This window comes from Gossypium hirsutum, chromosome A07 (genome assembly GCF_007990345.1).
Source record: "Gossypium hirsutum isolate 1008001.06 chromosome A07, Gossypium_hirsutum_v2.1, whole genome shotgun sequence".
Classification (NCBI taxonomy): Eukaryota; Viridiplantae; Streptophyta; class Magnoliopsida; order Malvales; family Malvaceae; genus Gossypium; species Gossypium hirsutum.
Window position 1 is genome coordinate 33,579,279 of NC_053430.1, and position 10,062 is coordinate 33,589,340.

General features: G+C 38.1%; 1 non-coding gene and 1 pseudogene across 1 annotated transcript; both read right to left on the bottom strand.

Annotated features, from left to right (window-relative positions):
- Positions 1-104: 104 nt before the first annotated feature.
- Positions 105-168, bottom strand: LOC121204257 (uncharacterized; annotated as a pseudogene).
- Positions 169-2,694: 2,526 nt separating this feature from the next.
- LOC121204199 (small nucleolar RNA R71) lies at positions 2,695-2,801 on the bottom strand. The gene has a single exon (XR_005899128.1). It is a non-coding gene; the product is annotated as a small nucleolar RNA R71 (small nucleolar RNA).
- Positions 2,802-10,062: the final 7,261 nt, after the last annotated feature.

The following is a 10,062-nucleotide window of genomic DNA, read 5'->3' on the forward strand; positions in this document are numbered from 1 at the left end:
TATTTTCTCATACTTGTATCACATATCATCACTTGTATATATACATACCTTTTATTCTCAAACATAGTATATATTTTGTACTTACCTAAATTAGATACACATCTCATATAATCATTCGTTTCTCAATTTATGCGTGTCATCCTTGCACAGGGGCCATGCTAATCTTCCGAACACAAACTTTTGTAATTCCACACTCGTAGGCTTATTCAACCCAAATCTTACAGATTTCATTTTAACATTTTACGGATAAGGGGATGAGGGTAGTAAAGCCTCAAATTTAACTCTCTTATACATAAATGCACATAACACATACTATCACAAATAGCCAGTTCATTACTAATTTCAAATTCTCAAATCATTTAATAAACTTTTTCTCTTAATCACTTTTGTTCTTAACATATTTTTCATATGCCAACTCAAATCACCAATTCACAATGAAAGCATTTCAAATAGCAATCATAACTCAAATATCATATCTCATATGCTCATATAATTATAACATTTATCAATACCAAAATGTCATACTTTTTGATCCATACCTTTATGAGTTTCAACTCATAATCAACATATTTCCATTCAAACATTTGAGTACATATTCCGTACTATCTAATAAACCGTAATTTATACATATTTTTGTCCCATGCTTAGCACATTTATGGATGCATTCTCCTTAGATTTGGTGAATTCGACGCTTCTAATTCTTTAATTTCATGTTTTATACTTAGGTGAGCATAGGAGAGTAAAAAGAGCGAGAAACGAGCCAAAAACGGAGAAAATAGACCCACGTGGGAAATCAACACGGCCTGGACTTCCTCACACGGGTGTGGCACACGGTCGTGTCCATTTGGCAGGATCGAAGCACGATTTACTCGGGTAGACTACATGCCCGTGCCGATTCAATAGCCTTGACCACGGGCTGGAGTAATCGCACATGGGTGTGTCACATGGCCGTGTCCCTGCCGAGCCCAAGTATAGTACTATTCAGAAAAGGCCACTTTTGAGGGCTCTGAGGCACTCTAAAGCCTATTTAAACACCGGAGGAGGCACTTAGAAAAAACACACGGAGTAAGAGGCAAGGAATTTCTCAAGGGAAGCCGATTGATCCATCTTAGAAGCTGGATTCATCGTCAAAATTGAAGATCTCCCTTCAATTTCCATTCAGGGGTTTTAGGTTTTCTTTATGTTTTGTATTCATTATTCTTCTAAGATGTTTTCTTTTATAATTATGGACTAAACTCCCTAAATACCTAAGGCGAATGAAACCTAAGAACGGATCTTGTTATTATCTGAATTGTATGATAAATATTTGACTTGTTCTTAATTGTGTGTTCTTAATTCTTGTTTTAATATTTCAGGATATTGAGTCAAGTTAATGCTCTTATTCAGAGGAGGAATAATCCCTGTCTAAGAGTAAATTTGTCATAATTAAGCAGAGTCAATTGCATGCCTAGAGATAGGGTGATAAGATTTTACCAGATTAGGGTGAAACCTAATAAGGGGATCCATAAATCGAGTTAATGCAACACTAGAGCGTTAATTAGAAAGAGATTTCAATTAATCAACCTAGGGTTAAACATTATTAGTCTCGAGAGAGATAATAATATAACTTAGGGATTTTTACGGATCATGTCAAATGAACAAATCGTCCGACTCAGAGTCAAATAACGAGTAAAGTCTAGGTGGATTTTTCCTTGGGTATTGTCTTAGTCAATCGAGTTTTCCCAAAAGCTTTTTCCAAATTTTCTCTCTGTTCACCCTTAGTTTAGTTAATTAGTCTAGATAAACAAATCCCTTAATTTTTAGGTTAGATAATAAAAAGAAAGTAAGTACTGGTACTCTTAGTTCCTTTGGGTTCGACAATTCGGTCTTGCTAAAGCTATACTACTATTCGAAAGGTACACTTGCCTTCATCGTGATAATAATTAGTTTCAAGAACAATTAATTATAAATCTTTAAAACATATCGTGAATATCACGTATCAAGTTTTTGGCGCCATTTATGAGGAACTAAGATATTAGGATCACTTGATTTGATTACTTTAGCCTTTTTACCTTATTTATTTAAAATTTTATTTTCCTTTCTAACTTTTCTTTTATTCATTCTAACAGGTTTTTATAGTGTATGACTAGAAGAAACCCGTTGGGACCATTGCTGTTTGATAGTGAGATCAATCGCACAGTTCGCAGAAACTGAAGAGAAATAAGGCGAAGCTTACGATACAAAGAGGAAGAGTAAGAGGACGATACTTCAACCACAACCGAGGAGATGGCTAAAAATCAAGAAAATCCGCTACCTCCTGTAATTGCTGCTAATCAGAATCCTGTTCCACATACTATGTATGATTATGCTAAACCTTCTTTAACAGGAACTGAATCGAGCATAGTTAGGCCTGCTGTTGCTGCAAATAATTTTGAACTAAAATCTAACACCATTCAAATGATCCAACAGTTTGTTCAGTTTGATGGTTTGCAGGACGAGGATCCCAACGCTCACTTGGCGAATTTCTTAGAGTTTTGCGACACTTTTAAAATCAATGGCATTTATGATGATGCCATTCGCCTTCGGTTGTTTCCCTTTTCATTGAGAAATAAGGCTAAAAAATGGTTGAACTCATTACCACGAGGGTTAATCACTACTTGGGAACAAATGAATGAAAAGTTTTTATTAAAATATTTTCTGCCAGTTAAAATAGCCAAATTACGTAATGATATCTCTTCTTTTGTGCAGATGGATTTAGAAACACTCTACGATGCATGGGAGAGATACAAGGACCTTTTGAGAAGGTGCCCTCACCATGGGTTACCACTCTGACTACAGGTTCAAACATTTCATAATGGCCTGAATCCTTCGAATCGACAAATGATTGACGCAGCCGCTGGTGGAACTATCAATAATAAGACATCTGAGGATGCATATAAATTTATAGACGAGATGTCACTGAATAATTACTAGTAGCAAGTCATGAGAACAAAATCAACGAAAACGGTTGGCGTTTTTAATGTCGATTTGGTTACCATGCTCTCTAATCAGGTAGAACTTTTGAGCAAAAAAATTGACATTTTTCTCTGTTCTTCACAGGTTCACCCAGTAATGCAATGCGAAGCAAGTGGAGGTGGATCATGCAATTCAGAATACCCACCCTATGGCCACAACATGGAGAACGAGCAGTTAAATTACATGGGTAATAATCATTGATCTCAAAATAATCCTTATAGTAACACTTACAATGCAGGTTGAGGAACCACCCAAATTTTTCATGGGGAGGCCAAGGAAATCAGAGACCACCACCACCTTCAGGCTTCCAACAACCACCCTACCAACAAGAGAAAAAACTGAAACTGGAAGAGATGCTAACAAAATTCATCTCGGTGTCTGAAACTCGTTTTCAGAATACTGAGACAGCACATAAAAATCAACAATCGTCGATCCAAGGGCTCGAAACTCAGATAGGTCAGCTAGCTAAATTGATATTTGAACGACCACAAGGTAGCCTACTGAGTAACACTGAACCTAACCTAAGGGAGCAAATCAATGCAATTACCGTTCAAGATGAGGAAGGGTTAGTTGCACTTGAATAGAACCAAGGCAAGAAACCGTGCTAAGTAAAGGTAAAGGTGAGGTAGACCATAATGACCAGAAACCGATGCCAAACATTGTCAAATTCTTAAAGGAGCTTTTAACAAACAAGCGGAAGTTGGATGAGGTGTCACATGTGGAGCTAAATGCGGTTTGCTCAGCCATACTACAAAATAAGCTGGCCAACAAATTAAAAGATCCAGGGAGTTTTACGATTCCCTGTTTACTTGGTAGCCTAGATATTAATGATGCTTTGGCTGATTTAGGGGCTAGTATCAATGTCATGCCTTACAAAATGTTTAAGCAACTAGGTCTTGGGAAACCCAAAAAAACTAGGATGAGTATTCACTTAGCTGATAAAACAATCAGATTTCCTAGGGGGTTTATTGAAGATGTACTCGTTAAATTGACAAATTTATATTCCCAGTTGACTTCGTTGTTTTAGACATAGAAGAGGATAGTAACGTTCCTTTAATTTTAGGGAGGCCCTTTTTAGCAACTGCGAGAACAATAATTGATGTTGGCACAGGTGAACTCACACTTCATGTGGGAGACGAAATAATCACCCTTCAAGCTCGTAATTCGAGTAACACATCGAAAATTGAAGGTGGTGGTATAAATCATCCTACTAAAACTAACCATGTGGTGCAACTTACTTTGCAGGAAATAGGTTCGAAGAACATACATGAGCCATGTTCAAGCAACAACAAAGGACCTATCTATGAAGAACGAGGACTACAAATCGATGAACTAGATGAATGGCGGACACATAAATTGAAAACACATGATAAACCAAAATCAAGCTAGAACGAGCTTAATACCTCACCAAATCAATTTAAGGTTGAAGACAAAGTACTACTAGATGCAGCAGATCCTCGCATTGCCACTTCTGAACCTAATGAAGAAATTCCTCTTACAGTACTCAGTATTTTCCCATATGGTACAGTCGAGATAATTCATCCCAAATTCAAAACTTTTAAGGTAAACAATACTTGTCTTAAACCTTATATTGGTAAAGCTGATAACACGGATGAGAAGTGTAAACTCCTCGAGCCACCATGATCACACACCAGAGAGGTAAGTTTAGCTTAGACTATAAATAAGCGCTTCTCGGGAGGCAACCCGAGCACTAACAGTATTGATTTCTTTAAATTCTAGTTTTTCACATCTAACCTACTAATTGAGCCTTAGAACATAAAGTTTTCCCATCCACATGGCTAGGCATACGGGCGTGCCTTAGGCCATGTTCACACCACAAGAGGAGAGTATGAAAACAGGAAAAAAATTTCCCTAACACGAGATGCGATAAGTTGCCACGGCCGTGCGACATGGCCGTGGGCGAAACTACCAAAACAGCACCAGCGTGAGACACGCCGGTGCCTTAAAACCATGGTTGAAACTGAGAATTTAACACGGGCGTGCGACACGCCCATGCCATTTACCCGTGGTCGACACTGTCAAACTAACACGGGCGTGGACCTATATACATAGGTGTGGGAGAAGCGAATAAAGCAAGACATGGTCGTACGATACGGCCGTGTGTACCAACAAGCTCAAAGAACATGGGCGTGGGCCGAATGACAAACGTGCCCAAATTTAAAAATCGCGAAACACACGAGCAAAAATAAGGGCACATAGGCGTGCCCCACAGCCGTGTGCCCCAAAATCTATATAAACCCCTCACTATTCATCATCTCCCTCCCCAAAAATCCCTAACCCTAGCCGCTACAACTCCACATGCCCTACCTGCCATGTCTATGCACCGCTTACAAGATTGTTTTCGACGACCCAAACTTCTCCCTTTTGCGTTTGTTTACTCTTTTCTCTCTATTTTTTTTTAAATATTTTGCCTATTTCATGATTTCTTTGATCCATTTGACTATCTTAAGTCAATATTCGTAGTAGAATAATAGAAATACTCATGCTTGTCATTAAAGAATATTGCCAGTTTTCATACTACATTCATCCATTTTTCATGTTTCTATGGGTTTTATGCTTACTCACATGCATTCATGCATTAGATATTCCCATAGCAGAATAACTTGATATATTTGCTTTAGTTATTTTTAATTTTGTTTCCTTCATCTAATTCGTGAGTCTCGTGAAATATTCCTATTTAGTTTTGTTTTTTTCCATGCTATTTTTGGGGCGTATTGGTTGAACTTCGATTTTTTTTCACTACAGATGTACCATGTCATCTTCACGAGGGAAGAAAATTGCCGTCCTCACCTCAAAGAAAAGGAAAGGAGCAGCGTCATCCTTGGGTCCTATTGCGGAGATCAGGCACCCGTTCCTCCAGGTTCCCTTGGGAACCTAGGAGGAATTATATCAGATATTACGAGCCCGACCTCTAGGTGTGGGCCGCTGTATTAACTAGGTCGCACTTGAACATATTCAATTGGTTGAAGCGGTCTGAGCCCTCCTAACGACTGACCTATGGGGGCTATTCTTTGAGAAAATCGAGCCGACGTATCTCGAGTTCACATTAGAACTCTGCACGACGTTCCATCTTCAAACCATCATGACCAACTTCGATCATCCTGGAATGGTCCAGTTCGGTCTCGGCGGTCTAGTTCACCAGTTTAGCGTCCTCGAGTTCGGTATCGCATTGGGCCTATACACGGAGGAGTTCATGGATGAGGAAGACTTAGACAGCCTCCATCGCCATATCCACTACTCTCCCTCGAAGTACTCGACCACCTTCGTCCCTGCCTCGGCCACCTACGATCCTAGTCGCTCCAATGCATCGGCTCTCCCTCCATCCTTGAGGTACCTACACGCCATCTTGGCTCATACTCTGATAGGGAGACGAGAGAGCACCAGCGTCGTCAACACTCACGACGCTTACTTTCTACGGTGCATGGTGAATGGGCACGTCGTCGACCTCGCCTACTTCATCGCCCTTGCCATCCGTCATCAGACGGAGCGACATAGGAGAGGAGTCATCTTGATCTGGCCCTATGTGACTCGATTGGCTCGACACTTCGGGCTCATCAACACAGCGACACAATCGTCCTCCCTCACTCTCATCGGCCAGATGTCCTCACAGGACATATCAAGCATGCTACATATGAGGATGATCAAGAAACGACATGGCACCTACCCTCCTTAATACCACCTCATCCAGTCCACCGAGGAGGAGGAACCAGAGGACATTACCGATGATGTCCCTCCACGTCACGAGAACCCACCGTCTCAGTCTCTACCCCCTCATCGTCTAGTTCATGCGGTGGCTTCACTGTTTGACATATCTGAGCGCCTTACACAATTTGAGTAGAAATGTTTTCAATGCTTTGATCACATTGATGCGACACTACATCAGATTTTTCAACACTTCCACATCTCATCGCCGCCCCCACCTTGCGAACCATCTAGCGATGAAGATGTTTAAAAACTTTTCTTTATTATTTTTATGTTTTTACTCTTATTTTTTTAAGACTACTGTTTATTTTTCTTTAAGCTTATTTTTTTAGGTTTTATAATTCTTATTGAACAATTTTTTAATTTCGGCTATTTCATTACGAGTAATTATTCTTCTTTATATATTTCCTAAAAAGTTCTTGATTTTATCATAGTTGTAAAGAGCTCCAAAGCTCACTATTACTTAGGAACTTGAAACTCCACTAGAAAAGGTTCTCTACGACTGCCATGCCCTACTCGACCACGACCATTGCTACAAGAGATACAATATTCTTTTGGTGTAGCACATGTGGAACCCAACCTCTACCACCACCGGAGTATCCTCCTCCACCCTCATCAGTACTTTAGCCAATTACTTTCCATCACTCTAATTCAATGAGTCCATTCATAACTTAGGAAGTTTCACTTCTCTCCCTATCTTATGATCGTATGTTTACATTTTCCAGTATATCTATCTTTATACATTGAAGACAATGTACATCCTAAGTGTGGGGGGTTATATATTTCATTATCCGAAAAATCCCTGATTTTGTCTTATTCTCATGTAATCTTCTCATGCCATGATTAGAATAAATTTTGATTAATTTATGTATTTTATTGATATGTCTTGAATTAAAACATAGGCATTCATGCATTGATTTTTTAAACTTTAAGACATTAGAGAATCAAGCATGATAAGTTGATTTTTGAGAATTAAATGTTCTAGGTTGTTTTCCCCAAGTTTAGGTATTATCTTGAGTTGAAATTCACAAGTTTAAACATCAAAAAGCCATAATTTGCGTGAGATCTTGAGCCTTTAGAGCATATTTTATTTCTTTCATGCTCAATTTTATTATGAGTGCGTCAGTATTGATTTGTTATTCTAGAACTTGCTTGACTATGCATGTTAAGACCACACCATTTGATTTGATATGTTGAGATGATAAAGACACTTAGGTTTAGCCCACTCACTCCACAACAGCCTACCTTCATAATTAACCCTTAGTGAACCCCTTTAAGCCTGACAAGCTATCAATTGATTTACCCTCAATATTAATCCATAACCCATTATTGTTGAAATTCCCTATTTTGAACCCTATTTTTTGTCGAGATTTGATTTGAACTAATTGCTTAGCTATGTTTTATTCTTCGTTGCAACAATTAAGTTCTATGTTATTTGATTCAAGTTCTTAAAAAATACTTACATACATATTAGTAGTAATTCGTCATTTTTGATCTTGAGTGTTAATTCCATATTTTGAGAAGAAGCTCACTTGTATTCAACTGATAATTAGTTATTTTTCTAGTTAGGTGATTTCTTCAAATCAATCTCGATTCTAACCTTTTCTTTCAGCTTATGACCACACCCCCTAACCAAAGCCACATTACAACCCTCTAAAGACCTTTTTGATTGATGTATCATCTCAATTTCTAGTGGTGGAGATTTGATTTTCATGCAAGCCTATGGTAATAACTTTTCATATTGACTAATGAGTGCTTTATTTGATGTCCTTAAACACCTCGAATGATTTGAGTGAATCTTTAGTGAGGATGTTAAAATCTGTGCTATTTTGATCAAAGGTGATTACTTAGATGAGGGGGGACACCTATGTTTCCATGATAAAATGCTCAACTTGGAATGTTTGAAACTTTGATCCACATTTAGTTGAATTTTCAATGTATGGTTACTTATGGATTATTTTGAGATATTATTGATAGGGATTATAAATTGAGAAGAATTTATTTTGATTGAGAGTTAAGGATTTTGCTTGAGGACAAACAAACGCTTAAGTGTGGGGGTATTTGATAAACTGTAATTTATATATATTTTTATCCCATGCTTAGCACATTTATGGATGAATTCTCCTTAGATTTGGTCAATTCGATGCTCCTATTTCTTTAATTTCATGTTTCATACTTAGGTGAGCAGAAGAGAGTAAAAAGAGCGAGAAACGGGCCGAAAGCGAAGAAAATGGACCCACATGAGAAATCAACATGACCTGGACTTCCTAACACGGGAGTGGCACATGGCCGTGTCCATTTGGTAGGACCGAAGCACGATTTACATGGGTAGACTACACGCCCGTGCCTATTCAACAGCCTTGACCATGGGCTGGAGTAATCGCACATGGGCGTGTCCCTATCGAGCCCAAGTATAGTCTTATTCGGAAAAGGCCACTTTTGAGAGCTCTGAGGCATTCTAAAGCCTATTTCAACACTAGAGGAGGCACTTGGAAAAGACAAGCGGAGTAGGAGGCAAGGAATTACTCAAGGGAAGCCGATTGATCCATCTCAGAAGCCGGATTCATTGTCAAGATTGAAGATCTCCCTTCAATTTCCATTTAGGGGTTTTGGGTTTTCTTAATGTTTTGTATTCATTATTCTTCTGAGATGTTTTCTTTTATAATTGTGGACTAAACTCTCTAAATACCTAAAGGGAATGAAACCTAAGAACGGATCTTGTTATTATTATATGAATTGTACGATAAATATTTGACTTGTTCTTAATTATGTGTTCTTAATTCTTGTTTTAATATTTCAGGATATTGATTCAAGTTAATGCTCTTATTCAGAGGAGGAATAAACCCTGTCTAAGAGTAAATTTGTCATAATTAAGCGGAGTCGATTGTACGCCTAGAGATAGGGTGATAAGATTTTACCAGATTAGGGTGAAACTAAATAAGGGGATCCATAAATCGAGTTAATGCAACACTAGGGCGTTAATTAGAAAGATTTCAATTAATCAACCTAGGGTTAAATGTTATTAGTCTCGAGATAGATAATAATATAACTTAGGAATTTTTACGGATCAAGTCAAATGAATAAACCGTCTGATTCAGAATCAAATAACAAATGCAGTCTAGGTAGATTTTTCCTTGGGTATTGTCTTAGTCAATCGAGTTTTCCCAAAAGCTTTTTCCAAATTTTCTCTCTGTGCACCCTTAGTTTAGTTAATTAGTCTAGATAAACAAATCCCTTAATTTTTAGGTTAGATAATAAAAAAAGTAATTACTAGTACTCTTGGTTCCTTTGGGTTCGACAATCCGATCTTGATAAAGCTATACTACTGTTCGATAGGTACACTTA